The 12,695-nt window shown below is 38.3% G+C and overlaps 1 pseudogene across 1 annotated transcript in view; it reads left to right on the top strand.

The window, feature by feature from the left end:
* The first annotated feature begins 720 nt into the window (after nt 1-720).
* The window catches only part of LOC147348803 (olfactory receptor 5M9-like), a 12,019-nt pseudogene continuing 44 nt past the window's right edge, over nt 721-12,695 (top strand). Inside the window, exon 1 of the transcript XR_015149325.1 lies at nt 721-12,695. This exon is cut by the window's right edge and continues 44 nt beyond it. The product of XR_015149325.1 is annotated as an olfactory receptor 5M9-like (transcript).

Genomic DNA, 12,695 nt, shown 5'->3' with positions numbered 1-12,695 from the left:
CAGAAATAGATTTTTTTTCTGGAACTTTCTTGTTTTTTCAATGTTTTTTCAACAGATGTTGGCAATTTGATCTCTGGTTCCTCTGCCTTTTCTAAAACCGACTTGAACATATGGAAGTTCATGTATTGCTGAAGCCTGGCTTGGAGAATTTTGAGCATTACTTAACTCGTGAATGAGATGAGTGCAATTGTGCAGTAGTTTGAGCATTCTTAGGCATTGCCTTTCTTTGTGATTGGAATGAAAGCTGACATTTTCCAGTCCCGTGGCCACTGATGAGTTTTCCAAATTTGCTGGCATGCTAAGTGCAGCACTTTCACAGCATCATCTTTTAAGATTTGGAATAGCTCAACTGGAATTCCATCACCTCCACTAGCTTTGTTCACAGTGATGCTTCCTAAGGCCCACTTGACTTCGCCTTCCAGGATGTCTGGTTCTAGGTGAGTGATCACACCATCGTGTTTATCTGGGTCATGAAGATATTTTTTGTACAGCTCTTCTGTGTATTCTTGCCACCTTTTTTCAATATCTTCTGCTTCTGTTAGGTCCATACCACTTCTGTCCTTTATCATGCTCCTCTTTGCATGAAATATTTTCTTGGTATCTCTAACTTTCTTGAAGTGATAGCTAGTCTTTCCCATTCTGTTTTTTCCTCTATTTCTTTGCCAAGGAAGGCTTTTTTTCTGATCGCTGAGGAAGGTTTTCTTATCTCTCCTTGCTATTGTTTGGAACTCTGCATTTGAATGGGTATATCTTTCCTTTGAATGGTTTGCCTTGGAAACAGAGATCATTCTGTAGTTTTTGAGATTGCATCCAAGTACTGTATTTTGAACTCTTTTGTTGACCTTGATGGCTACTCCATTTCTTCTGAGGGATTCCTGCCCACAGTAGTAGACATAATGATCATCTGAGTTAAATTCACCCATTCCAGTCCATTGTAGTTCGCTGATTCCTAGAATGTTGACGTTTACTGGGGACCAGCCCCAGTTGGATCCAGGGATTCCTTCTGGAAGACAGCGTTGGCAAAAGAATAGATAAAGAGATAAGGAAAGAATTTTGCAGTTAAGAAAATAGAGGACAGAAAAGAGGCTGATATTCCTTGTTTTATGCAGAAAGCCAATAAAGCCCCAGCACGGGACTTGCTCTGTTCACGTAGGCCGCAGGCACCCTCTCGAATTGCAGAAGGTGCCCCACCTTAGGCACCTTCTTGAGTGGGTCTTAGAAGCCCAGGCAGGAAAGTGAATGCAGAGAGCCCCTGTGCTCCAGGGAAATCAGCCTGAAAAAGAAAAGGAAAGAGAAAGAGCTTCGGTGAGCAAGGCCCGCACTTTATTTTCCAAAGTAGTTTTTATACCTTAAGTTGTGCATAGAGGATAATGGGGGAAGGGGTAGAGTCATTCAAGGTCAGCAGTCCTTGATCCTTATTGAAGCCAGGCTTTTTTTCTACAAACTTATCATATGCAAAAGCTTTAGGTGATTTACGTCATCTTTTGGCCAGGAGGCCTGTTAACATTTTATGACCCTTTCTTCAGAAAACTTATTTTTCTCTAAAGGTGATTATTCTAAAGTCAGGTGCCACCCTCTGAAAGCATTAGATACAGTTGCATTCGTATAGGGCAAAAGTGTGGTGGACTATAACAAAAAAGAATTAACTCAAGGGTCCAAGGTTACAAACATTAAAGCTACTACTTACATTTCTATACAGCAACTATATTAACCAATACACTCCCAGGGACACAGTAGGTAAGGGATATGGAAACTTGGCAGCAAGCATTAGCTCAACAAAGAAATCCTCTACTAGTTCTATTTAACAATTTTAAATCTGAGAAGCTCTGCATTGTTAGAATATCTTAAGCTTCCCGTGCCTCTTGTGGTTGGGAGGCTGTGAATCTGAACAAACCTGTCCGGCAAGCTAGAAAGTCATCAGAGGGGTTTGAATTGAAACACTCCTATTATGCCCAGGAGACTTATTCTTTCTGGAGTTATTTCTCCACTGATCTCCAGTAGCATATTGGGCATCTACTGACCTGGGGAGTTCCTCTTTCAGTATCCTATCATTTTGCCTTTTCATACTGTTCATGGGGTTCTCAAGGCAAGAATACTGAAGTGGTTTACCATTCCCTTCTCCAGTGGACCACATTCTGTCAGACCTCTCCACCATGACCTGCCCGTCTTGGGTGGCCCCACGGGCATGGCCTAGTTTCATTGAGTTAGGCAAGGCTGTGGTCCTAGTATGATTAGATTGACTAGTTTTCTGTGAGTATGGTTTCAGTGTGTCTGCCCTCTGATGCCCTTTTGCAACACCTAACATCTTACTTGGGTTTCTCTTACCTTGGATGCAGGGTATCTCTTCACGGCTGCTCCAGCAAAGTGCAGCAGCTGCTCCTTACCTTGGATAAGGGGTATCTCCTCGTCGCCACCCCTTCTGACATTGAACGTGGAATAGCTCCTCTAGGCCCTCCCCAACCAGTAATGCTGAAGAAGCTGAAGCTGAATGGTTCTGTGAAGACCTACAAGACCTTTTAGAACTAACACCCAAAAAAGATGTCCTTTTCATTATAGGGGACTGGAATACAAAAGTAGGACGTCAAGAAACACCTGGAGTAACAGGCAAATTTGGCCTTGGAATACAGAATGAAGCAGGGCAAAGACTAATAGAGTTTTGCCAAGAAAATGCACTGGTCATAGCAAACACCCTCTTCCAACAACACAAGAGAAGACTCTACACATGGACATCACCAGATGGTCAACACCGAAACCAGATTGATTATATTCTTTGCAGCCAAAGATGGAGAAGCCCTATACAGTCAGCAAAAACAAGACCAGGAGCTGACTGTGGCTCAGATCATGAACTCCTTATCACCAAATTCAGACTGAAACTGAAGAAAGTAGGGAAAACCACTAGACCATTCAGGTATGACCTAAATCAAATCCCTTATGATTATACAGTGGAAGTGAGAAATAGATTTAAGGGCCTAGATCTGATAGATAGAGTGCCTGATGAACTATGGAATGAGGTTCGTGACATTGTATAGGAAACAAGGATCAAGACCATCCCCATGGAAAAGAAATGCAAAAAAGCAAAATGGCTGTCTGGGGAGGCCTTACAAATAGCTGTGAAAAGAAGAGAAGTGAAAAGCAAAGGAGAAAAGGAAAGATATAAGCATCTGAATGCAGAGTTCCAAAGAATAGCAAGAAGAGATAAGAAAGCCTTCCTCAGCCATCCATGCAAAGAAATAGAGGAAAACAACAGAATGGGAAAGACTAGAGATTTCTTCAAGAAAATTAGAGATACCAAGGGAACATGTCATGCAAAGATGGGCTCGATAAAGGACAGAAATGGTATCGACCTAACAGAAGCAGAAGATATTAAGAAGAGGTGGCAAGAACACACAGAAGAACTGTACAAAAAAGATCTTCATGATCCAGATAATCACAATGGTGTGATCACTCACCTAGAGCTAGATATCCTGAAATGTGAAGTCAAGTGGGCCTTAGAAAGCATCACTACGAACAAAGCTAGTGGAGGTGATGGAATTCAAGTTGAGCTATTTCAAATCCTGAAAGATGATGCTGTGAAAGTGCTGCACTCAATATGCCAGCAAATGCAATGACAGACTGGTTCCAAATAGGAAAAGGAGTACGTCAAGGCGGTATATTATCACCCTGCTTATAACTTATGTGCAGAGAACATCGTGAGAAATGCTGGGCTGGAAGAAACAGAAGCTGGAATCTAGATTGCCGGGAGAAATATTGATAACCTCAGATATGCAGATGACACCACTCTTATGGCAGAAAGTGAAGAGGAACTAAAAAGCCTCTTAATGAAGGTGAAAGAAGAGAGTGAAAAAGTTGGCTTAAAACTCAACATTCAGAAAACGAAGATCATGGCATCTGGTCCCATCACTTCTTGGCAAATAGATGGGGAAACAGTGGAAACAGTGTCAGACTTTATTTTTGGGGGCTCCAAAATCACTGCAGATGGTGACTGCATCCGTGAAATTAAAAGATGCTTACTCCTTGGAAGAAAAGTTATGACAAACCTAGATAGCATATTCAAAAGCAGAGACATTACTTTGCCAACAAAGGTCCGTCTAGTCAAGGCTATGGTTTCTCCTGTGGTCATGTATGGATATGAGAGTTGGACTGTGAAGAAAGCTGAGCGCCAAAGAATTGATGCTTTTGAACTGTGGTGTTGGAGAAGACTCTTGAGAGTCCCTTGGACTGCAAGGAGATCCAACCAGTCCATTCTGAAGGAGATCAGCCCTGGGTTTTCTTTGGAAGGAATGATGCTAAAGCTGAAACTCCAGTACTTTGGCCACCTCATGCGAAGAGTTGACTCATTGGAAAAGACTCTGAGGCTGGGAGGGATTGGGGGCAGGAGGAGAAGGGGACGACAGAGGATGAGATGGCTGGATGGCATCACTGACTCAATGGACATGAGTCTGAGTGAATTCCAGGAGTTGGTGATGGACAGGGAGGCCTGGCGTGCTGCGATTCATGGGATCACAAAGAGTCGGACATGACTGAGTGACTGAACTGAACTGAACTGATCTTTCCTTTTCTCCTTTGATTTTCACTTCTCTTCTTTTTTCAGCTATTTGTGAGGCCTTCTCAAACAACCATTTTGTGTTTTTCCACTTCTTTTTCTTGGGTATCATCTTGATCCCTGCCTTCTGTACAATGTCATGAACCTCTGTGCATACTTCTTTAGGCACTCTGTCTAGCAGATCTAATCCCTTGAATCTATTTGTCACTTCCCCTGTATGATTGTAAGGGATTTGACTTAGGTCATAGCTGAATGGTCTAGTGGTTGTCCCTACTTTCTCCAATTTAAGTCTGAATTTAGCAAGTGAATTTGGCAAATGGATTTGGATAATATTTGTCATCTCTCTCTCTCTCTCTTTTTTTTTTTTTCCAGTGAACCACTTTCTTTACTCTTTTGAGATTTGTTTCAGTGTTGCATGAAGAATGATGATGTCAAGGTTTTTGGTTAAGTTATGTTCCTGGTTTTAGTTTCCAATTTTCAAAACAATTTGTGGGTGACCTTGAACCACTCATTTTGTGTCATTCATCCAGTTAATTTTTAGGATGAAGTATCTGACCTCCAAGATCACTTCTGGCTCATAATCTCCCCAAATCTTGATTCTTTTGGAGACTTTAAAGCATTTTTGCTATTTGCAGAAAATTCAGGATAGTTCTGTAAAGCACTTTAAAAAATGGATCTCATTCATACATTTATATATATATATCAATCAATTTTTTTTATAGTTAAGATTCTGTAGTATAAAATGTATTTAACCTTGACTATCTTCCTTGCTCTCTCCCTCTTTAACACACACACATACATACAGATACACTCACACACACAATGCTTTCTTGTTTTAAATTCCCTTTTTCTCAAGGGAGTGCACGTTAAGTTATAATAATCTGGTGCCAATGAATTTGCCTTATGTAGCTTCTCCATAAAAGGTGAGAAGGAACTAAGGAGGAGTCTGGGATCCTTGGGCACTGAAGAGGACAACTTGGCCTGAATATTATTCTGTGCATGATTTTCTAGCAAAATTGAGGTAGTACAAATGGGAGTTTATGAACAATCTTGGTTTCCATTCAGATTATTTAATCTGCTAGCTATCTTTAATGTCTGAGCTACCAGAGAAGCACCAAGAATACTGGAGTGGATAGCCATTCCTTTTTCCAGAGGATCTTCAGGACTCAGGGATCAAATCTGGGTCTCCTGCATTACAGGCAGATTCTTTTCAGTCTGAGCCATCAGAGAAGCCCCTAGTATCCATATTTTGTGAAGAAACTGAACCTCAGAATTATTTTACATAGTTTAAAAAAATTTTTTTTTTATTTTACCCTTCAGCACAGAGATAATAGTGATCACGATCACAAATAGGTGGCGAGATCTTGTGAACTGTTAATAGGTGAAAATTCACAGCTCATTTCAATTTTTTGACTGCTTCATTAGAGACAGGCGTTGTGCTAGGAATTTCCCAATGTTGTCTGCGATCCCCATACCTCACTGTGAGACAGCAGTTTCCTTTTTCTACAGATGAACTTTGAAACTGAGAATCCTTACTTTTCCAAAGACAGGCAGTTAATTATGGTGCAGAGTTAAGATTTTATTTCTGAACTAACTGACATCGAAGTTGATGCTCTACTGACTCCAAAAAGAGCCTGAAAAGAGTTCACTGATAAATTGTTCTACTACAATCAACTTCTCCACTAATGACCTCTACTTGTACTCATTCTCCCTAGATGTTTCTATGTGATCTGTACTTTTGAGGCACCTGGGATCTCTTCAACAGCCATGAGATGCATAGGGTGTGCATTGCTGTGTTTGGCCTGAAAGATAATGCTTATTAGAACTAAAAGCACAACAGAAAACAAAGTGACTGAGCAACATTGTATAATGCAAACCAAGAATGTTTTCCTGAGGTGCAAGGTGCTTTCCTGAGGCAGATATTATACCATGTAAAGATGGGAGAGATTATACCCATGATATTAAGGATACTGGTCACATAATGTTATCAGAAGACATTCTTCTGATTAAACCTCCTTAACTTCCCTTACTCCTGAGATGTTTCTATAATTTTAATTATAATGTGTTTCATCATTATCTGGATAGTTCCTTGGGGGAGATGCTCTCAATGTGTGCAGTGTTCAAGATTCTATTATAAATAGTGAGGAACTATCATCGTTTTCTTGTTGCTGCTGAAGGCAGGTCTGCAAATTTTATACTCTTTGCAATAGAGATTAATGCAGTCACATCTTTAATTTTTAGCCCCTTTTTGAAGAAGAGACTAAGACCTTACTTGTGGACCTATTTGTTATCACAGTGTTTTATTGTCTGGAATTATATACTTGGGAAATATTACTATTTATATTAATAGTTGATATAAAAATTCATAAGAATATCTTGCTACCATAGGGATTTACAAGAATTTTTGCTCTTTAGGTTTTGCCTTTTACGTCTTCCCTACAAACCCAGTGATTTTCACATTGTGTTTTAAAATGTATCTGAATGGAATTGAAAGTATTGTGTCATTGGGAATGATTGTTATTCCCAGTTCAGTCACTAAGTTGTGTCCTACTCTTTGCCATCCCATGGACTGTAGCATGCCATGCTTCCCTGTCTTTCACTATATTGAAGAAATAATTATACCTTTGCTGTATTGTGTGTGTGTGTGTGTGTGTGTGTGTAAAATTCCTGAAAAGTTAATGAAAGTGATTTTTTAAAATTTATAAATTATACATTCTATATGCTTAATTGCTTTAAAAGATGATGAACAGTTATCTAATAAAGTAGCTCTCTATGAGAAGTTACTTTGGTCATCTGGCCCTAGGACTATGGGATCACCTGACCTTGAGAGGCATAGGTAATGGTGGTCCAAGAACTCTGTTTTTCAAGCTCTATAGCCATGTCAAGCTCTTCTGGTTCATCAAGCATGAATTATCAAAAGGATAACTTTCCCCCTTTTTTGGATGATAATCAAACTGCATTTTAAATGTAGAGAAATAGAATATTAGAAAAAGTTATCAAGAGGCAGTAGTGATATAAAGTTATTGAGTGTACCCCTAGAGTTCAGTTAATTGGTTTGCATTTCCATCTGGCCAATTTGCAGATGTCTGATCCAAGGAGAGCCTCAGGTCTGTCAGTGCTTCAGTTTTCTCATTTTTCAGAAAGATATGCTAATTAGAACCTCTCTCCTGGGACCTTTATTTATAAAAGATCGTGTAAGGATTCAACAAAAGGTAGCTATTATCTTACCTTAAAACTGAGACTGTTGCCACTAGAACAATTTTTTAAATAGAGATTTTATTAGTTATGGACACAGTAATGCATTCTATGAAGCTGATCTGGAGATCAGGATGCTTAAAAATCATGTGTGAATATCCCTGAATGTCTACAATATATAACAACTAATGTACTCAGTTTGAAGTGTTCTAAAATGAATGAGACAAACTCTACTATCACAGAGCTAATGATTATGAAAATTGGAAGAAAACCCACATATCACACAGGAAGGGAAATTGGAGAAGTAGTATTACTTTATGCTTCTTAGGTGCCTTGATGATTTTTTATATACATTTAGTTGCTGTTGTTGTTCAGTCACTAAGTCATATTTAGCTATTTGAGACTCCATGGACTACAGAATGCCAGGCTCCTCTGTCCTTCACTATCTCCTAGAGTTTGCTCAGACTCATGTCTGAGTTGGTGATGCTATCTAACGATCTCATTCTCTTATAATTAATTGTACCAATAATCCAAATCAAACTCTGTTAATTAGGTAATTATGGGTTCACCAAGCAGAGGTAAGAGTTTTTATATATGAAAATTCTTGGTCTTAGCTCTATCTCCCAGTCAAAATCAGTAACTCTCATCTGGTTCAGTTTATCCACACTTAGAAGCCAGAGGATCTATGATCATGAAAATATAGGGTACAGGTGAACCCAGACCAGAACTGAAATATCAGTGACTATGTTATATGCCCAAATCATTTTCTCTATGGTGTATTTAATTCCCATACGAATAATTTCAGGGGTAGGAAGAGTGTTTACAGAGATTAATCAACTTCCAAATTGTGAGTTGCTACTAATTGGAGGGAGCCATGATACAATCATAGAGTTTATACAGTTTTTAAAATAGTTCCTCTTCTAACTTTTTGTATTTTTATTTTCTTTTTCCTCAATATTTTTATATAACTGGCTACTTGCCTGTAACTGAAAAGTCACATCCTCAAAGAGATCTTTGACCACTCTGTGTGCATCCTGCCTCTTCTTATTTCTGTGTTTATCAGCATGCTCCATTTTCATCTCACAGTAGTTCCATTCCCTAGATTGTCTCATTTCTGTATTTTTCATTCACTTCTTTTTAAAAAGAATCAATTATGATGCAAACCAAAATCCCGTGTAGCTTGTTCAATTTCATATTATAAAACTTAGACTACTTCTAGATATAATGTAATAAATAATAAATATAATATAGCAAATATATTTGATATAACATTGGTTTTGATGTTTGTAAAGGAATTATTATAAGCAATTAGAACTACAGCCCATTTTATGTTATAATATTCCCTTCAAACAATATTATTATGGGGATCTTAAATTCCTGAGATGATGTTAATCCTACAGATACATCCCTAAGTACTCAGAGCAGTTTACTTCTCAGAAGACTTATCTGGGGAAGTGTATTAAACAGAGAAGACATTCCTTGTGGACATTTTAATTGCAATGACATTGCATTTGAAAATAAATAATTATACATAAAATGGATTGTTGCTGAAAAGCAGTAGAATCTGAAATAAGACAATAATTTTAAAAGCATGGCACCTGAATTTTATATGTATATAGAACTTATCTATTGATATAATTTTGATATGGTGATTGATCCACTTGCGGTTTACTTTTCTGAGATAACTGTTAAACTGATACAGTCTGTGTTGTTAAATACCACTTGCCTCATCCTGCAAGCAGCAGTAATCAAGCAAGTGAAATATATAGCTAAATAAAATAAAACATGACTGGGGTTTTCATAAGTTGAAAGCTTTTTACATCATATGTTGGCATAGTGTAGAAAAGTATGTCAATGACTAGACTGTAAGACCAAGGTTTAAGACAATCATCCCGTAAAATTGCGTATATAAGAAGATATCTTCTGGACTTCCCTGGTGGCTCAGTGGATAAGAATATGCCTACCAATGTAGGGGACATAAGTTCGATCCCTGGTTGGAGGAAGCTTCCACACGCCATGGAGCAACTAAGCCCGAGAGCCACTACTACTGAGCCTGTGCTCTAGAACCTGTGAGCCACAACTATTTAAGCCTGCTCACCTAGAGTCAGTGCTCTACAACAGGAGAAGCCACTGCAGTGAGAAGCCCACACACCCAACCAAGAGGAGCCAAGCGCAGCCAAAAATAAATAAATACATTTAAAAAAGAGGATATCTTCCAAGTTATAGGGAAATGAGTAAGTTAATATTACATGTGCATTTGTATTAGTATAGAAAATGAGAGGCAACCATCATACACACAAATAGTATTCAATGGAATTTCAATGATTCACTCTTATTACTTCCCTGTTCAGCACAAAGTGGTTGTCTGACCTTATTGAATATTTACATTTATGAGTCTCAAGTCATTTCCTATAAGACAATTTGTTGAAATGGATTTGGTCATTCTCTGATGACTCTCAGTCTAGCTTTACTTCTGTTAGCACTCTATGATGTTAGCATAATTGAAATAATTTAGCAAAAATAAGTGTCTAATACTAGTAGTATATGAATTGTCTGTTTTAGAGTTAAGAAACTAATAAATATTGTAATAATTACCTATAAGTCCTATTAAAGGAAATAAATTTGATTATATACTTATATTAAACTTTGTGCAAAGTCTACATTGATTTTTATATTATTTGAAGTAGAATACTGATAAACATGACTCAAAATTTTCAAGAATAAAATAAATCCATTCATTTCTTTTAATTTGTCCATAGGCAATGCAGACTGGGTCTAAGTGAAGGCAATGCCAAATTTCACAGATGTGACAGAATTTGTTCTTCTGAGGTTGACCAGTCATCAGGAGCTTCAAGTTCTCTTTTTTTGTGGTGTTTCTAGTAGTTTACATGATCACTCTGATAGGGAACATTGGTATGATTATATTGATCAGCATCAGCCTCCAGCTTCAGAGCTCCATGTACTTTTTCTTGAGTCATTTGTCTTTTGTGGATGTGTGGTTCTCCTCCAATGTCACTCTGAAGATGCTAGAAAACTTACTGTCAAACAAAAACCATTTCCTATGTGGGGTGTTTTGTGCAGTGTTACTTCTTTACAGCCCTTGTCCACGTGGAAGTATATATCTTGGCTGTGATGGCCTTTGATCGCTACATGGCCATCTGCAACCCTCTGCTTTATCGCAGTAAAATGTCCAGGACTGTCTATGCTCATCTCCTCTCTGTGACATACATCTATGGATTCTCTGTTAGCCTAATCTGCACACTGTGGACATATGGCCTGTGCTTCTGTGAAAACTTTGAAATCAACCACTTCTATTGTGCTGACCCTGCTCTTATCAAGATTGCCTGTGGAAGGGTCCACATTAAAGAATGCACCATGATTGTTATTGCTGGGATTAATTTCACATATTCCCTCTCAGTGGTTCTCATTTCCTATACCCTCATCATAGCAGCCGTGCTGCACATGCGCTCTGCCGATGGCAGGAGGAAGGCATTCTCCACGTGTGGGTCCCACCTGACAGCTGTTACCATGTTTTATGGGGCTCTCCTCTTCATGTATCTCAGGAGGCCCACTGAAGAGTCTATGGAGCAGGGGAAGATGGTGGCTGTGTTTTACCCCACAGTGATTCCCATGCTGAATCCCATGATCTACAGTTTGAGGAACAAAGATGTGAAAGAGGTGATCAACAAAGCAATCGTCAAAGCAGACTTGAGGCAGTGAACCTGCAGTACATAATTCCGTGTATGCCACTTCCTGTTATAAATGTCCAGGCATATAAATAACCCTGTTTAAAATAGACTGTATACAGGCAACATTTAAATATACTAAAATGTCCAGTCTAACACAGTGATGGTTTACCCCATGAATGGACTCTCAGGACTAAGCCTCCTTTATCTACATATGCAAACATACTAACCCTGAACTATTACTGTTAGTCACAGTGTATGTAAAATTGTGCTAAGTGTAGTCATCAGATAACTCATAAATACATTTGCATTAGCACATGTTGGAGAAGGAAATGGCAACCCACTCCAGTGTTCTTGCCTGGAGAATCCCAGGGACAGGGGAACCTGGTGGGCTGCTGTCTGTGGGGTTGCACAGAGTCGGATACGACTGAAGAGACTTAGCAGCAGCAGCAGCAGCAAGCACATGTTAATTTGGAGGTATCTTTGTAAGAGTTTAATATGCTTTCTTTAGGATATTTTCTATATATAATTGCTTTTCACTTGTTTTATAAGTAATATATAATTTCATGAGAAAAAATTAAGACTTCATCACTTTTCCATGAGTATAAAAGTTGGTGGATCCTCATGTACCAAAAAAGCTTTCAATAACATTGATACATACGTGGACTTTTGAAAACAAAAATGTATTCAGAATCTTCAACTAGTGTCATGAATCAATCAGAAGGTTAGCTCTCAGTATGTATTACTGTATAATTAACACTATTTGTGTTTCAAACAATCTGTTGACTCACTGTAATTCTACTCTTTGGTTTGGATTTTGGCTAGTTGTTTTTCTCTTCATTAATTTAAATAGGTGAAAAATTTATGAGTAAAGCCTATCATGTCCTTCTTATAGTTTAAAAATATGAAGCAATATGGATTTTTGTCATTTAAAATCTAACTTTTGATCAGAAGAATGTCCTGTTAAACATTTGATTGCTATGATGAATGTATGGTTTGATTCCAAAATCTTGTCACTAACATTACATTCTTAGGTCCGTATTTAGCTCCTTAAGTCAAGCTTTTAATAACTAGAGTGGATCAACCAGATAAGAATCTGTGTAAAACCAAATGTCATTGCACTAGACATGTGTTAAAATGTGATCAGCACAGCTCAAACTGGTATCCATTGGGATCTGATTACACGTTTACAATTCAATTTATGTTGATCGGTGTCCACTTAATCTACCTTCATTCTTAATATAAGTGGAATACATTTTTTGTCCTTGTTG

This window comes from Bos grunniens, chromosome 21 (assembly GCF_055505025.1).
Source record: "Bos grunniens cultivar Pamir isolate PY7600 chromosome 21, Bosgru_T2T1.0, whole genome shotgun sequence".
Lineage (NCBI taxonomy): Eukaryota > Metazoa > Chordata > Mammalia > Artiodactyla > Bovidae > Bos > Bos grunniens.
This window is presented reverse-complemented; position numbering and strand designations above follow the sequence as displayed.